Source organism: Gavia stellata, chromosome 2 (genome assembly GCF_030936135.1).
Source record: "Gavia stellata isolate bGavSte3 chromosome 2, bGavSte3.hap2, whole genome shotgun sequence".
NCBI lineage: Eukaryota > Metazoa > Chordata > Aves > Gaviiformes > Gaviidae > Gavia > Gavia stellata.
The window spans coordinates 84,940,876-84,957,307 of NC_082595.1; the positions used below are offsets into that span (position 1 = coordinate 84,940,876).

The 16,432-nt window shown below is 36.3% G+C and overlaps 1 protein-coding gene across 1 annotated transcript in view; it reads right to left on the minus strand.

Annotated features, from left to right (window-relative positions):
- The window catches only part of PRIM2 (DNA primase subunit 2), a 128,440-nt gene that overhangs the window by 58,537 nt on the left and 53,471 nt on the right, over nucleotides 1–16,432 (minus strand). The gene's annotated exons all lie outside the window — the stretch shown is intronic.

Sequence of the window (16,432 nt, forward strand, 5' to 3'; positions counted from 1 at the left end):
CACCATCAAGTTTTTAAGTATTTTACAGGTAACTTAAAATAGCATGCATACTGTTATACATACTCTTTAAAAATCTTATTAAAAAAAAACAAACAAAAAACCTTTTAGCACCAACAGTGTAGCTTCACCTTGCTGGCTCCAACACACAAGTAAAGGCAAGCACTGAAGTAGGACTAACTAGCAGCCTGCAACTTCTGTTTGTAACCCACAAATAAATATACCTCGGAAAAAGCTGTGTTCAGCGTTTGGGTACAGGGCGTTTATTTGTAACTGTAAGAAACTCCATGCCAAATTCCATCAGCTCATAGGTAGACCATGTGAATATGAAGGAGTAATATTTTCCTGAAAGATCACGCATTCATCACATCCATTTCATACACTTTGCTGCTAGGCAGAAGTCAGACTGGGGCCAAATTTTAAACTTGTGCCTCAAGCTAGCAATCCCAACAACCAGGTAAATAAGAAGTTGTTCAAAACAGCTGTCTGTCAAGTGAAAGTTGAAGCTACTGAACACCAAGACAGAGAGGAAGGAGGAACAGGCCATTTCAGCTGTTAAGCCAGTCCTGGCCTGCAGTAATGATGGCTTCAAAATGCAGCTCTTCTCAGTCTCAGGTAACCCAAGTCTACTCATCCGATCTGACTGCTGCAGTACAGGTAACTCAGGCAGTCTCAGCAATCCATTCATCTTTCTTTTTTTTTTAAAAAAAAGCTGGTATCTTGGCAATTAAAGCATTATCCACATTCCCTTATTTTATGGAGCTAGACTGAGATGCATATGGTATACCAGAAATATGTTAAGCTCTGTATTTATTCAGAAGTTTCTTTTGATAAAAAACTCATTTTCTTACCACTGACTATTAAAGGCCACGTATTTTTGTTTTAAACACAATCAGAAAACCAGAAATTATTTCTGAAGATAACTTGGAAGCCCTCTAAATACCGGCCAAGTTATTCCACTTGGCTAAAATCAGAACAGAGACCAAATTACCTGAAATGCCACTTGCTTCTCTTTCTATTAATAACTTAACTGATATAGAAAACAAAATTTGTGTGCATACTCACATACATATGTATGTTTTCACATGAGACAAGCATAGAGTATTTTTCTCTATACAGTACTTAAAATATTACATTTAATCAGAAGAAAACCAATTTTTTCCTCATTGTAAACAATGCATTTACAACAAGACATTTTTTATGAAAGTCCAACTGGACAGTGGTATAAGAAGCAAAAAACAGTAAAATTCAAAACTTGCAAAAGTATTGACATTATTGTCAAAGTTATATATACAATAAACTACGTTATCTAAACATTATCAATGAACAGAAATCCTGTTTTAAAACTAATTTGAGACACTTGTAGGAATTGAGGTTTAACCAAGTTTTTTCTTCATGTTGCAATGAAAGAACATGGAAGAAGTGGGCTATGCTGGCTGTTTTGGGCACCACCATTAAAGAAGAAACAAACATAATCCCTTGAAGTCACAGGAAAATCCACGTGGCCAATGTTTTTCTTAATTTTTTTTCTTACTGTCTTGCGTTCCACCAACAATTACAGAATCTGCAAATTTTAGGAGCAAAATGAATCCCCATTTTCCTCCATTATGTTGCCTGTAAGGACAAGATTAAGTTCTCTACAGAATATGCTCTTGTAAAAATAAGATCATACGCCTTTCAACTCTTACAACAAACACCGCTTAGGTTAGTTCAAATGTTTATTTTCAGGAAGATGTGGGATCCTCATGACACTGTTCTTTTCTATCTATCTAAAACTAAGGATAGTTTTCCTTAAACACAGTTAAGGAGACCTCAACACAGTTCAGGAGAGCCTATCAAAATATTTGAACAATATTAATTGAAAGAGCAAATTTTTCTTTAACTTACCTGGATTATAAAAACAAAAGGTAAAATTTTGATGTATAAAGTCTTGCCTCACAACTGTATTTTTTTCTAACTGAGCCACACTGTAAATAAAATGAGCTTTTACAAAGGTGGTGGTAAATTAATGCTAGTGTTTTCAAACAGCTAAGAATTCTATGTCCTTTTTCAAAAGTATTTTCTAAAAGAAAAAGATAATCCCAATTACAGAATCCAAACTGAGATTCTGCAGACTTTTTCCCATCACTCTGAAACAAAATTTAGACAAATTCCTGCAAGCACAGCCCTGCCTTCATCTCTATATGGTACTCAACACAAAGATCATCTTACCAGAAAAAAAACCCAAAAACATGCTATTCAGTATTTTAGATACATGAAAGACATCAAAATGTTGTCAAGTCAGGAGCATAGCTCCAAACTCTAATCATGCTGAAGCGGTTTAATTTACAGAGAACATAAAGCACTGCAGACTCAACGTATTTCCAGTCCCAAGGCCCGGATGATCAGAGGAGCGGGCAGAGTGAGCTGCAGACAGAACATGAGCATACCTCAGAGTTGAGCTGAGCTGGTGAAAGCTGGGATGAGTGATGTAGATCATTAAGGCAAATAAAGCACCATGTCATCAGTATCACACAACATTTAAAACTGAGAAAGGAGGAAAAATACTTAACAATATGAGAAAAAGGAATGAATAAACCGAAAGCTGAGACGACAACTTCAGTCCAACTTCATACTAGCTTTAGTACCAGAGTCACCAGCTGTCTTTGCTGCGGTTCAGATTACCAACAGAAAGAAAAAAGAAAAAGAAAAAAAAAGGGAAAAATCAAACCAGAATCTTCATACATTTGAAGTAACCAGAATTTCCAAAAGCAAGCTTTCTAAAGTTTGGATAAAATTCAGTAATATTTTTCTGAAATGTAGTAGAAGAGCAAGAAGCTGAGTTCTTCTTTTCTGTTGAGCTCTATGCAACAATCACATCTCTAGTGTTCACTATGCTGCATTTCTGGCAAATAAACAGGACATTTTTATATGGCATGAAGAAGGTAACCATTTGAGAACATCGAAAACACGTGATGATTGGAAAACTACATGAACATTAGAATTATTTAAGATTTGGCAGTGGTACTTCAAGTAATAATGAAGGTAAAAGGATTACAACTTATAGGCTGATGTCTAAGAACTGGTCTGTTTTTCTTCCCCCCATCCAAACATGAGACCAGCACATGAAATTGCAAGTTATCAAAGATTTACTATAAACCTTAAAAAAAATTAACTTGACACAAAGCCTGAAGTTAAGTAGCAGCTCTACATACTATCAGGAGGGCAATGACATTTAAGAACACGATTATCATGCCTCAATTAACTTGTCCCAATTTTTTAGGAGTGTCTGAATTTCTTGATTTTGAGGTTATCAGGTGAGAGCTATTTGCTCTTTTAAGTGTTTTTCTGCACAAAAAAAGACAAGAGAATCTTTACTTTCACAAAGAGTTTACTTTCTAAATGGGATGTCCTAATTAGCTGTATTGCACAAGAAAATTTTAATATGCTGTCAGACCATTTAATGAGTATTTTTTGTTAAAAAAAAAATCACATTAAGTTGGATGTCTTTGAGAAAAATGACATGGAAGGCATAGGAAGAAAGCACAGAAAGAAGGGGTTTGTGGCAAAGGTTACTTTTAGCTGTGGCAGGCTACTGAATTACTCCAGGCTTTTTCTACAATTTACCAGGGGAAAAAAAAAAGTTCCTTTAGGAGGGTGCATTAGAGAACCTAAAATGTAAAGTATTACCAAAAATATTTCCTTATCAAGTGCTAAGTATTCCTAAAACAACAAGGAGTGTCTGAAGGCATGCTGTCCACATACATGCACATCCACAGCCTGTGATTTGCCTCTACACAATTTGTCAAGCCCAACTTTTTTTTAATATCCTAGAACTACCTGTGCTGGCATTCATGCTACTTCTTTCATATTTTAACAAACACTGTACAAGCAGGCTTAGCATGCTTTTGCCTCCTCAGTTCTTTTAAAACCCAGACAGGCAGGATTACATCATACGGGACTAGTATTTAAAAGGGAGGGTGACTGCACTGTGAATATGTCTAGGGTATCTCAAAGAATGCTCAGTCCCTGGAAAGTTACCTTGCTTTTTCCCACAAGAAATTCTTCCTTCATAACTCCAAGCTTTATAACAAAATTTACTTGAAGGAGGCTTGCAGAGACTTTGAACAGAGGACTGTTCTATGAAGTGCTAAATGCACCTCCAAAATACATAGTAGAGCCCACAGTTTCCAGCAGGCACTCTGCAGTTCTTGGAAATACAGGCACTTCTCTAGAGGAGCTACCTGAATTATTTAACCTATATCTCCACTGGCAGTTCCAGAACAAACATCACCTCAATATGTGCTCCACTACTCAGTGTAACAAGGTCCAGATTAAGACCAGGCATAGATTTGGGAGCCTTCTGCGGCATAGATGAAAATACTTTCCTAGAATGTTTTTTTCTGTTTATTTCTGCTACAATAGTTACACCACTGACAAAGGGCGTGATGAAATGGCTCTAAGCCAAATGCAAAGATGACATAAGGTTAAAGTAGGGCTTGATCAAGGCAGCCATAAAAACAAAAGGCTTTAACAAAAACACCCAAAAACAATGAACAGAAAAAAGCAAGTTACCTTTGCCATCTGCAAAAGTCTACCATCACCTGTGACCATATAACATCATGCTCAGTAATAAAACTGAGGGTCAGTTTTTCCAAAGTAGCCATTGCTCAGGGCCTGGCTGGGCATCAGTCTGCTGGTGGTGAGTATCACTTGTGTTTTTTTCCCTTTCCCCCCCTTTCTCTTAATAAACTGTCTTTACCTCAGTCCATGAGTTTACTTATTTTTGCCCATCCTGAATCTCTCCCCCATCCCTTGGAGAAGGATGGCGGGGGCTTTCCTGCCAGCCAGGTTCAATCCACCACATACATGTATAAATTCATTTCACATGAATAAGAAGCTGATAAATTTGAGCTTAAGTATAGATTTCACAGAATTTTAAAAGTTTAGTTGTCTGTCTTACAGGAATGCAAAAAGAGCTGCTACTGGTTTGTACAAAATCTACTGAATGTGGTTCTGTACCACCTCCTTTTACCTTTTACACTCAACAGCAAGTCTTCCCTATTAACAGAGGCAAATTTTAAAAAAAATGAAAAATTATATTCCAACTTGGGGGGGGGGAGGTTGGGGAAAAGATACTACATGTGTCTAACTAGAAACTAAGATATAAAGGGTCAAAATCTGGTAAAAATGAAGTCTTATATATCCCTTTAAAAAAGAGAAAGTTGATCCCATCTACACGGAAAAAAAAATGAACTTCAACCCCCACTCCTAACTGCTTCCCCAGTAATCTAGAGACCTGACCTGAAGAAGCCACCTCCAAAAGTAAGTTATACTCACCATATCCATTTGAAATGGTACTAATAAATGATACTATTTTTAACTATCAAATTTATACTGATTTAGAGCACATTTTTTATACCCTCCCAAAAAGGTCAATGAAAAATGCAGGAAGACTTTGTGCTTACAATGTGTAGTATTCCACATTAGCTAATTTTTCCCTACAATTGCACATCTCCCTACAATTTTCCTGTACAACCACTTTAATACTTCACTACTCTATTACTGGGCTTCAACTTTTAAGTTGGAGAGATCACATCCAGGTTAGTTGCTTTCCCATTTTATTTTTAATTGCTCTAATTAAACAAATTGGTACCAAAACTAGTTTTAAATGCTACATTGGCAAGGTAATTACATGGTCTTTAATACTATCCACAAATGTTTTATACCATTAGTATAACAGATTCTAAGCCTTGGGAAAACCAGTCAACAAAGGTTCATAAGACCTGTTCTCCACTCACAGAAACTTTAAAAAAAATTAAGGAGACCTGAAGCAATTATACTATTAACAGTAGCAAGAAGTAACAGGACACTGTGACAACAAAGCTCACAGATGAAAAAAGAAAAGCAGAGGCATATGGAAAGTGTTTACCATATAGAATTTCATTGCTCAATTCCAAATCTTTCCACCTTTGTAGCAGCAGTAATAAAACCAGCAGATTAAGCAAAGTAAAAACCTCCATGACAAGTGTATTGTATGCTGATTTTAAGAATTTAGAAATAACACTCCTATATTCCATGCTCTAACTCTTCAACTAAATGTCACTAATGCATTAGTGAAAAACACCTACAGCAAATTTCTTTAACAGTGATTTTGATGCAGCGTAGAATAACTAAAGTTATTAGGTTTTTGTTAGATTTCAATTAGATAACTAGCAAGCAAATTTTAGAAAGTAATAAGAACACAGAAATTAGAAATAAGAGTATTAGAAGGGAAACAAAACCCTATGTGTTTTGAATCTTACAGCATAGGTTACAGACAACATTTTTCTCAGGATTAAATTTACACTGTGAAGGCTCTTGCGTCTTCCCATTATATGTATTGATGAACAGAAAAATGAAGGATTAGGTAGATAAAAGGTTAAGTATAAAGAGGAAGTTTCTATTTAGAAAGCAAAGAAACAAACCATGGATTTGTGTATTCTTTTACTGTACTCTGTACTCTTTAGCCTGTTCTCCCACCAACAACTATTTTTTTCCTATGATACACTTCAATGCCTTTAGCACTATGGGCAACCCCTTCCTGCATTTCTGTTTCCCAGTTGTTACAATAAGAAAGGAGAGAGCATACAGAAAACCAAAATGAGTTTGGACATCAGAACTTCAATTTCAGCCTTCCAAATGAAAGCTTTAGATGGTTCTTTATTGCTTTAATGCAATTTAACAAATATTTTTATGAAGAGAGGAAAGAAACATTGTCTGTGTAAGATCAACAATTCGATATATTCAGAGAGAACACATCACTAAAATGCTTCCTTAATAATGCTGCATGGATTTAAAAAAAAAAAAAGAAAAAAACAACTTAGGTCAGATATTAAATTATTATGGTTAGGATTTTAAAAGTTTAAGGAAAGAATCTATTTCAGTCTCTCATCGCTGTCTAAGGAATAAGCCATAACGTGTATGTTTTCTATTTCAGTTGTTTTCTAATATGCCACTTAACAGAATGTGCCCTTCTGGTTAAAGTGTCTTAATTCTGATCTTTGCTTTTTGTTAGCTCATCTTAAAAACCTAAAAAAAAAGAAGTTTCCTACTCACTGTTGCCCTGAAACATTTAGTTAGATAATTCTTTTCTGTCTGCTCTGAAAAGGACGCAATACATATGTGATGGTTCAGAAAAGCATTCGTTCTTAGCTCAAAAGCTCACAGTGGCCTGGTCTGCTGTCTAAAAGGAAAACAAAGGAATGGAAGTTTAGATTGTTTGCTAGAACTGGTTTTGATTAGCATGAATTGCAGTATTACAAACTTATTGCCAAAGTTATACAAGAGAGATTTTTCGACTGAAGTTGGAGCAGACAGGGAAAAAGATATTAAACTTGTGGGCTATTTCTAAATGGCCCATAAAGGACACTTAAAAAAAAACAAAAAAAAGCCCAAAACCCAAACCAACTATTATCTAGAAGGCTTAAGCATACCAATAACTTACAACTCTGCTGGATGTTCCCCTGAGAGATCTGCGAAACAAAATAAATAAAGTGGAAACCTTGATGCTAACATAAACTGGACAACTTTGTTTATGTAGACAGTAGCAATTACACCATAGCTTAATCAGTGTTAACAAATGACTAGAAAATGAATACATGAAGTAGACAAAAATAAGAGAGACATGGTTGTATGGATGTAGACTTTACAGGAGCCTTCTCAAGGTGACGTTATGCCACCATGTTTCTGTAAGGTCACGTTAAGATCACCCTAATTTTAATAGTGAAAGATGCTAACACTGCATCCTGCTGGAAGTTTTATTAAAACAGTGGCTTTCTGCAGGAATGTTTCTATGATCAGTCAGAAACAAACTTAGCTTAGATCTGAGTCAAAGCAGGATCTAACCTGGGGACCAACAAGACAGAGGAAGGGGAAACTCCTTTCACTTGCAGTACACACGCAAACCACAGCTTTTCCTGAAATTCTTCAAACCTGCTGTTAAAGGTCCTGAACAATTCATCTCCATCAAAAACTAAAAATCAAGCCTATTTTCAGGAATTTAAAATCTATTTATGTAACAAACAAACTTTGGCAGAAAACAGAGGTCCATCTAAACATGAGGAAGAACTTCTTTCCTTTGAGGGTGGCAGAGCACTGGAACAAGCTGCCCACAGAGGTTGTGGAGTCTCCTTCTCTGGAGATATTCAAAACTCACCTGGACACATTCCTGTGCAACCTGCTCTAGGTGAACCTGCTGTGGCGGGGGGGTTGGACTAGATGATCTCCAGAGGTCCCTTCCAACCCCTGTCACTCTGTGATTCTGTGACATTAACTGCATTGCTCCTCAAACCATTGAATTTTTCGATAACGATTAAAAATCATTATTCTGTACATCTATTAGAAACAGAAAGTCTTCCTTCTTACACCTCTGACTATGGTCTATTTGTTCCCGTTAAATGCATCACCCCGCTGAGTACAAGCCTGCCCAGTAGTGAAGTGCAAGGTGGAGGTAAGGTAAAAGAAAAATGGAAACAAAGATATGAGTAAAATACAACATTGTAGTAGTACCTGCAGAAGTAACACATCCAAAGTAACTGTATGCAATTAGAAATTATCTTTGTGGAATGAAACGAAATTATGTTTTAGTCTGGTAATCCAACACTACTTTACCTATTCACATCTTTCTCTTGAATTTTTTGAAAGAGAGGCTACATTTGGAGACACCTATTTAACATTACTAGGCACTACACTTGTTCCAACTAACTCCTTAATACTAGACAAGCTTTATTCAAAGATGTGTTTGGCCAGCTATGTTTTAAGTTGTTTTCCATATGTAACCACTCTTACAGAGTATCTGCTTTTATGTAACCAAAACTAGACATACACATTTTTTTATTGACAGCACAGTAGCCACGACATATCTGAGAGTTAGAAATACAGATCTCAGCTTTCCCCCCTCCCCGGTGATATCTGAAATATGAGGGAGGACAGCAAGATGTTTCCTGTGAAAGTTTTTTACCTTAAGTCAGGATTTTTCTCCTTATCCCTAGTCTATCTAGATAAGCTATCCTTCTGGAGTCTCTGCTTGATCAAAAGAACAAACAATCTCCAGGAGATACTACAAAAGCATTTGGGAGTCTTTCCTCCTCTCATCCCCATTTTAAGATACAGAACAGGTTAAAAATAATGCTGTAGAAACATCTTAGTTCTACTTACTTAAGGACTGTGTCATAACCTTCACTATATTATTATAGATACAGTACACACATGAAAGTACTCTTTACATATTTATTTAGGATCAACATGAACCATGCACATATCCAGCATGATTACAGTAAGTAACAGGCCTTTAAGTCTCAGTTCCCCTTACGGTGAGTCCAGCTACAAGTGTTTCTTGATGCATATAATCAAGCACAAGCCCAAGGTTTTCTTTAAAAAGGGAGACTCTACTATATACTGACATCTTATTTCAAACATAAATCTCTCAGGTAAAATCTTTTTCCCACTGCAATCTGACTGTCTTCAGAGATAAACACTAGTTTCGATGTACCTTTTATTCCAGAACACAGCCTAAAGGGGGAAAGTAATAGTCACGAATGGTTTCTTAATACATTTCTCTCTGATTAGAAGCATTGTTAATGAATATGAATGCTAAAACTTTAAAACAACTTCATTTTCAACAAAACCTGAATTTTAGCTAGCAATTCCCTAAAAAGTAGTATTAAAGGATATGAACTCACCAGTAAGGCAGCCTATTTTTCTATCTTGCATTTTAATTCACCAGGCACCAAAATAATTGCCTTGAAGCAAATTTATATAACGCCTAGAAAAGTTTTGTACTTCTGAGAAAGCCTTAATATTACTTTCTTTTGCCTTTGTTTTTAAGCTATTTCAGAAATATAACCTTACATGGCCTTCAAAACTGTACAGTTTTGCAGCCACAACTAAGATGTCATGAGATGCAGATATTGCCAGAACCCAAGAATTCAATTTAGTTACATTTCAGAGAAACACCTTCAACATCCAACTAAGTTGCAGGCTGCCTCATACCAACAAAAACTGATTGATTTTGAAACATCAGCTATCTTGCTAATGTTGTAACAAAATGTCACAATGCAAATGCTATGCAGCTGGGGAACCTGAAATAAGAGAACAGTGTTTGCATGCCAGTATGCTGCTGTACCTAGGCAGTTGACATTTTAACGCTGATCAATTTCCTTTTGAAAAAAAGTTGGGTTTTAACCTTTCACAGCACGTTACAAATCTCAAGTGTTGTACAAAACTAATAAGTAATTTCTGCCCAGGCTTTTTCAGCTATTAAAAGTTATTTCAGCAGCACTTACACTGAAATAAGCTTGATAAAAACAAAACAAACAATTAATATTATATTTATTCCATGTTAAGTGTTCGCACACAATCTATATTAACAGAGATAACATTTTTCAAAACTAACAAAACTATTTAAGCACAAATGTTTTCGACATTACCAAATGTTTTTTGCAAAAGGCCAATATAACTTACTACATAAAGCCTTTAGATTGTTTTCATACAGCACCACCAAATGTATGGAAGAAAGGAAATAAATAACACAGATTGGCATTACAGGGCTCTTAGTACAAATGTAACAACTGAGTGACATTTTCAAAGGACAGGAAAAAATTTCCCTCATGAATCTGTAGTGGTTGATGTAAGTGCCAAGACAAGGCTGAAGCTGGGGTTTTTTTTAATTAAATAAAACTCCCCACTGCTCTCTCTCTCTCACACACACCCCCCTTCACAATAACACAAATCAGCCCAAAAAAAATCACACAGAATGCAAAGTGTTCTTTTATGTCTTAAGGAAAGCAAATCAAACCAAACTCATGACTTATTTAAACAAAGAAATTCAAGTTATAGTCTTAGCACTGTATTTTTCTTCTTTTAGACTCTAAAGTGGAGAGCACAACAATTATCATCAATGTTGCTTAAATGCTATATCTAACAATTTAAACGCTATATATAAAAATATAAATTTTATTATAAAATATCTATTATAAATTTTATATATATGTGTGTGTGTGTATATACACACACATATAGAAAATTAATATATATTTATATTTAGTCAGTTAAGTCAAGCTGCCAAAGGACAAATCTTCCATGGCAGAACAAATAAATTAACAGTTGTTAAGAACTTCCTTGCTAGCATGTCCTAGATATTTACCTAATACTTTAAGAACTTCGAAGAAACCAAACTCCACTAATTTCAGCTCAGCATTTGTCAAATGGATTCAGAAAAATAATTAATGTTTTCCTGAGGCATATGCTTCTGAAAGCAATTGATTTCTTTTTAACATTTGGAAATGTCTACCTTTCATATTCACACTGAGGTATAAATAACATCTTGGTTGAAGATTAATATTTAGTCTTTAAAGCAAAATTTTTCAATAATTAATTGGTAAGTGAACTGCTACTGTTCTTTGCATCATTATTACTTGTGGATATACTCATTTCATTTGCATGTTAGGGTGAAAGTATGTAAATGAACTCATCTCTTGTACTTTTTTGCAGACTAACATAAAGCTAAAGTTGACAGTTACCAAGACGCTAATTAGATATTTTTTCCCCAAAAAAAGATTATTAATTCCATCTTTCTTACAATAGTGTATAGTATCTTTCAGGCTTTAATTATATGTAGATTGAAGTAGTCACTTAGAAAGCTACCTTGTCAGCAAAATCCAAATCTGTTAAATAATACTGCTTCCCATAACTGTGAAAGTTCTTCAGTGATTTTATCAACTGTTTCACCACTGACTTGCCCTTTACCCATAGCTTTCTCAACTTTTAATTTAGTCCTCAGTCTTTTTTGTATCTAGTTCCAGATACCTAGTAATTTTAAAACTAAGTAGATAGTGTACTGGAACACTTGTCTTCACAGCAAGCCTGGAAAAATGAAGTAATTTACTTTATTTCACTACCAGCTTCTGATACCTGCAAATATTTCTTCATGTCTTCAGTCCTGCTTACTGTTATTTGGCTGCATGCCGATCTTTTATTTCTTTTTCTGGCATTATTTATGAACAGAAGCTTCTCAGTTTTGCTGTCTTTCTCCCAGGTTCACAGACTAAATATTGATTCCAGTACTCCAGGGTAACCTGGAATCTGTTCTTCAGTTCAACTATACATTGCTGCTTCAATTAACTTGCATCAACGGAGCGCTATTGGAGGGGGAGAAGGTCACTCAGACAGCAGTGATTTCCCCATGGTTTTAATGTTTTGATTCTAAAGTTTCCCCCCGCCCTTTTCCCTTCGTTCATGAGAAGGAAATGAAGAAAACCAACATCTCTGCATAATTTGGTAGAAGTTACTAGCCAATACCACACAAGAAGCAATCAGCTAGAAAGCATGAAAGATTCATTATTACTTCATTAAGCACCCTCAAAGTCACTGTCAGAAACCACGGTAGGTTTTTCCCATCACAACCTTCATCATTCTAGCACTAATGCTATGTTCCAAAACTACTTTAAGAACAACCATATCCACGTTAGCAAAACTTCTCCAATGCTGAAGACAACATGCAGTCAAAAAGAGAATAAACAAGTGTCTATATACCCATCCAATCCACTTGATTAAAATATCATTTTCCATAGCCATCATTACTACTACAGGGCTTCATCTATTGTTCTACAATGTAGACCATGATAAAAAATCTTGAGTTAAAAAGCTGTTATGTAGTTATTAATCTTGACAAACCTTATTACTAAAGCCCTATGCCATTCAGAAGGCACTACAGAAAATGAATACATCTGCCACCACATAAAAATCAGTTATTATAAATCAGTTTTGCAATAGCACTTCAGAGAAGATATGTAATTTTCTTAACAGGGTTTTACTACTAGGAATCAATTACTCAGTCCCGTTCTGGGCTCCCCAGGACAAGAGATAGATGGACATACTGGAGAGAGACCAGCATAGGGCCACTAAGTTGATTAAGGGACTGGAGCGTCTCTCCTGTAAGGAAAGGCTGAGGCAGCTGGGACTGTTCAGCCTGGACAAGAGAAGGGTTAGGGGGAATCTTACCAATGTATATAAATACTTGAAGGAAGGGTGCCAAGAGAATGGAGCCGGGCTTTTTTCAGGGGTGCCCAGTGGCAGGACAAGAGGCAATGGGCACAAACTGAAACACAGGACGTTCCATCTGAACATCAGGAAACACCTTTTTGCTGTGAGGGTGACTGAGCACTGGCACAGGTTGCCCAGAGAGGTCGAAGAGTCTCTACCCTTGGAGATGATATGCAAAACCTGCCTAGACAGTCCTGGGCAACCAGCTCTAGATGACCCTACTTCATCTGGGGGGTTGGACCAGATGATCTCCAGAGGTCCCTTCCAACCTCAGCCATTCTGTGAAAAACCACAGGAGATCAGACAAGTTCCACCAATCTTCTAATCTCAACTGCCCAGCTATCAAAGATGCTCAAAAACAATCACAGTTGTTTAAAAGCAAATACATAATACGTAATACAGACCTCCAGTACCAAATACTTCTGAACAACTACTAGCATTCCTGTTTTCCATACAAGAACTTCCATTCTCTAACCATCTTCAAAAGTCCACATTTTCATCTGCAAGGTAGTGAAATTTTCAAAATTACTAGTGATTAGCAATTAGACACAAATTCTAACAAGATTGTTACATGCTTTATCAGGAGTTATAAGGACAAAATTAAGTGATTTTTTAGAAATGAGACCATTACATTCTTAGATTGCTTGCAGAGAAAAATAATTAACAAAAATCTTAAAAACACTCATTGTTAGGGACCAGAATTATTTACCACAGTTGACACTGTCCAAGGCTATGTTCCTATTCAGTCTTTAAACACTAACGTAAAGACATTCACATCTAAAGAAAAAAGATCCTATTGCAAAGCATTTTCTCTATTTAATGAGCTTGTCAAATATTCATATACTGACTTCTCTTCCTTGAGAAAGTTACTATACAACTTCAAATAAATTTAAGTAATACTTAAGAATTCCATACTTGATCTTTAGTAACAACAAACATAGGAAAGATTTTATTACAACAGTCTCTGTGATGCCAACCTCTTACTTTCAAACCTCAAGCAAATGCATTTGAATTTCAGTGTCGTGTCGTCTTCTCTCAGTATGTGGTACAGCTTGGAAATAACTGGGGTTTGTTGCTAAGACTTAGAAAATATCCATCTTCTAAAAGTAAAAAGGTATTTGGAATACTTCTGCTCAGTTATGCATATTTTACAATATTGATTACATTTTTTTTAAGAAGGAAAATTAAATCTTGCTAACCTTTGAAAGAGTTTTAAGCCCTAGCTTCCCATATGTTCAAGTACAAGTGATTACATTCTTATCTTTAGTGAATAGAGCTAAAAACATGACAGGCACTCAAATTTCATGCTGCTAAAAACCAGCATTAATCTGAGCCTACTTATCATCATTTTCAAATATTTTACTTAATCTCAACTCTCAATTGCCAGCAACAGCAATGACATTTCCCAAATATGAGTAAGAGTTAATGTTTTAATATTTTCTTTCTAAAACAGAAAAGGACATTCGCATTAAGGAAATCCACCAGCAACTCAAACAACATGCAATTTTTTAATTTCCTTTTTTAAAATCTTGATTATTTAAATTTGCAATTGTTACAAAATACATCAATTCTGAATAAAAATACACTTTGATGTAAGAACACTTGCCCCAGGACTCAAGTTCATGAAGCAGAAAACCAAGCCTTCAAAAAAACTACTTAATTATAGAAGATAATATTGTTGCCTTAGAACTTAACTATGGCAGTGGGACTTCCATTTGACCTCCTTTTAAGGCCTCTGGCTTGGTGCTTTTAAGTAAAAGCAGAACTGCACACAGCAAACTGCTACAGCAAAGCCGAAGCTGGCGGGCTTCAAGGCCCAGGGATCTTCTCCTTCCCAGCACACCCTGACCCTAGCCCCAGCCAGCAGCAAGGCTGACCATGTACCCCTCATACACAACACACACTGTACAGACACCGCTGGCCACCAGAAGAACACCACGAACACAAGAACAGGCACCACACACACACAAACAGCACATGCATAAAAAACTATACAAATGGTCTGATCTGTTCATATATGTTGGCTGATCTCATGCACATGAGCCTCTCATAGCTGGCCACAAACTGTGGTGTTCCCAGAGGCTGCCTCTCAAAGCCCTGACTCTCCTTCTGGAAGTTGGCTTGGACAACAGTCCCTCCAGCCACCAACTTCCAAACCCTCTGCTCCCTCCAGTATCCTGCGCCCAGACCTATGAGCTCTGGCTCTCAGACCTCTGAAGCTACTCACCAGCTACTCTGGATTGAAGTTCACTAGCACCACACACACAGAGAACAGATAGAACCCTCAACCAGGAAAATAATTAGGAATAGTGTTTAATAAGATAGATTTTCTTATTAAGTTATTACTGCAGTGATAAGGCACTGGGCATAAGCCTAATTATCAGCAGATTTCTTACACTCCCTTTTCCTGCCTTTGGCTCTTCCCCTAGATGATCCATAGTAACTTTTACACAATCCCAGAAGCCCCCTCAAATATCCCATAATAAGTTTGCTCTTTTCCATGAGACACATGATAATCTTGTTTCCCTCAAGGCTTTGAGTTGCTCTTTCAATGGTCCATCAATCAATAGTCTGATAGTTTTGGTCTTTGGTATCTTCTTAATTATCTCCTATTCTTCAGAGAATCTTTGTGTATCATCTGGGTGTTTAATTTATTACTTGTCCTGTCTTTTGTCGTAGTTTTTCATGCTGAATAGCCATTAACCAGATATGCTTGCGTAAACATATGTGGAATGTAAGACTACTTCCCATGGTCAACAACTAGATGTGTTTTACCCCCTGATGTCAACCAATAACAATAGCATTGTTTTTTACAGAACCAGTAAGAAAGATGACCACTTACAGATGAGGTAAAGGAGGAAACACAATAGAAAGAAATCACAGCCCAGCTCAGTCCAGATTGATACAAAACCTCAATTATAGCTCTTGAAGCATTAGGACACAAACTCAGACTGCTTCACCAGGCAGTTTGGCAAGATCTTGGATTTTAAAGCATGTATACAATAAGACATGAACATTGGAAAAGCAAAAGTTGCAGACAATAACTTCTCCTGGCTTGTTTAAATTAGTCCTGCATGCAATGGTATTGTAATGAAATGTAGAACATGGAACATACTTATGAAAAAAAATGGCTATCCCACCAAAATCTCTTTCCTGAATACATCTGGTATAGAAGAGGGATCTTGTACACAAAGGATGCTGTGAAGTGGCAAATATTGTACTCCATGCACACCTGCTAAAGACTGCCTGAATCAGTACAGTCATGACAGCGTAGCTGACAAAGTAGAAATCACCATCAAGTTATGACCTATAATAGTAATGGCAGATTTAGTCCCTCAGTCAAATGGACTGTCTCTGCCACCTCTTCCTGCTA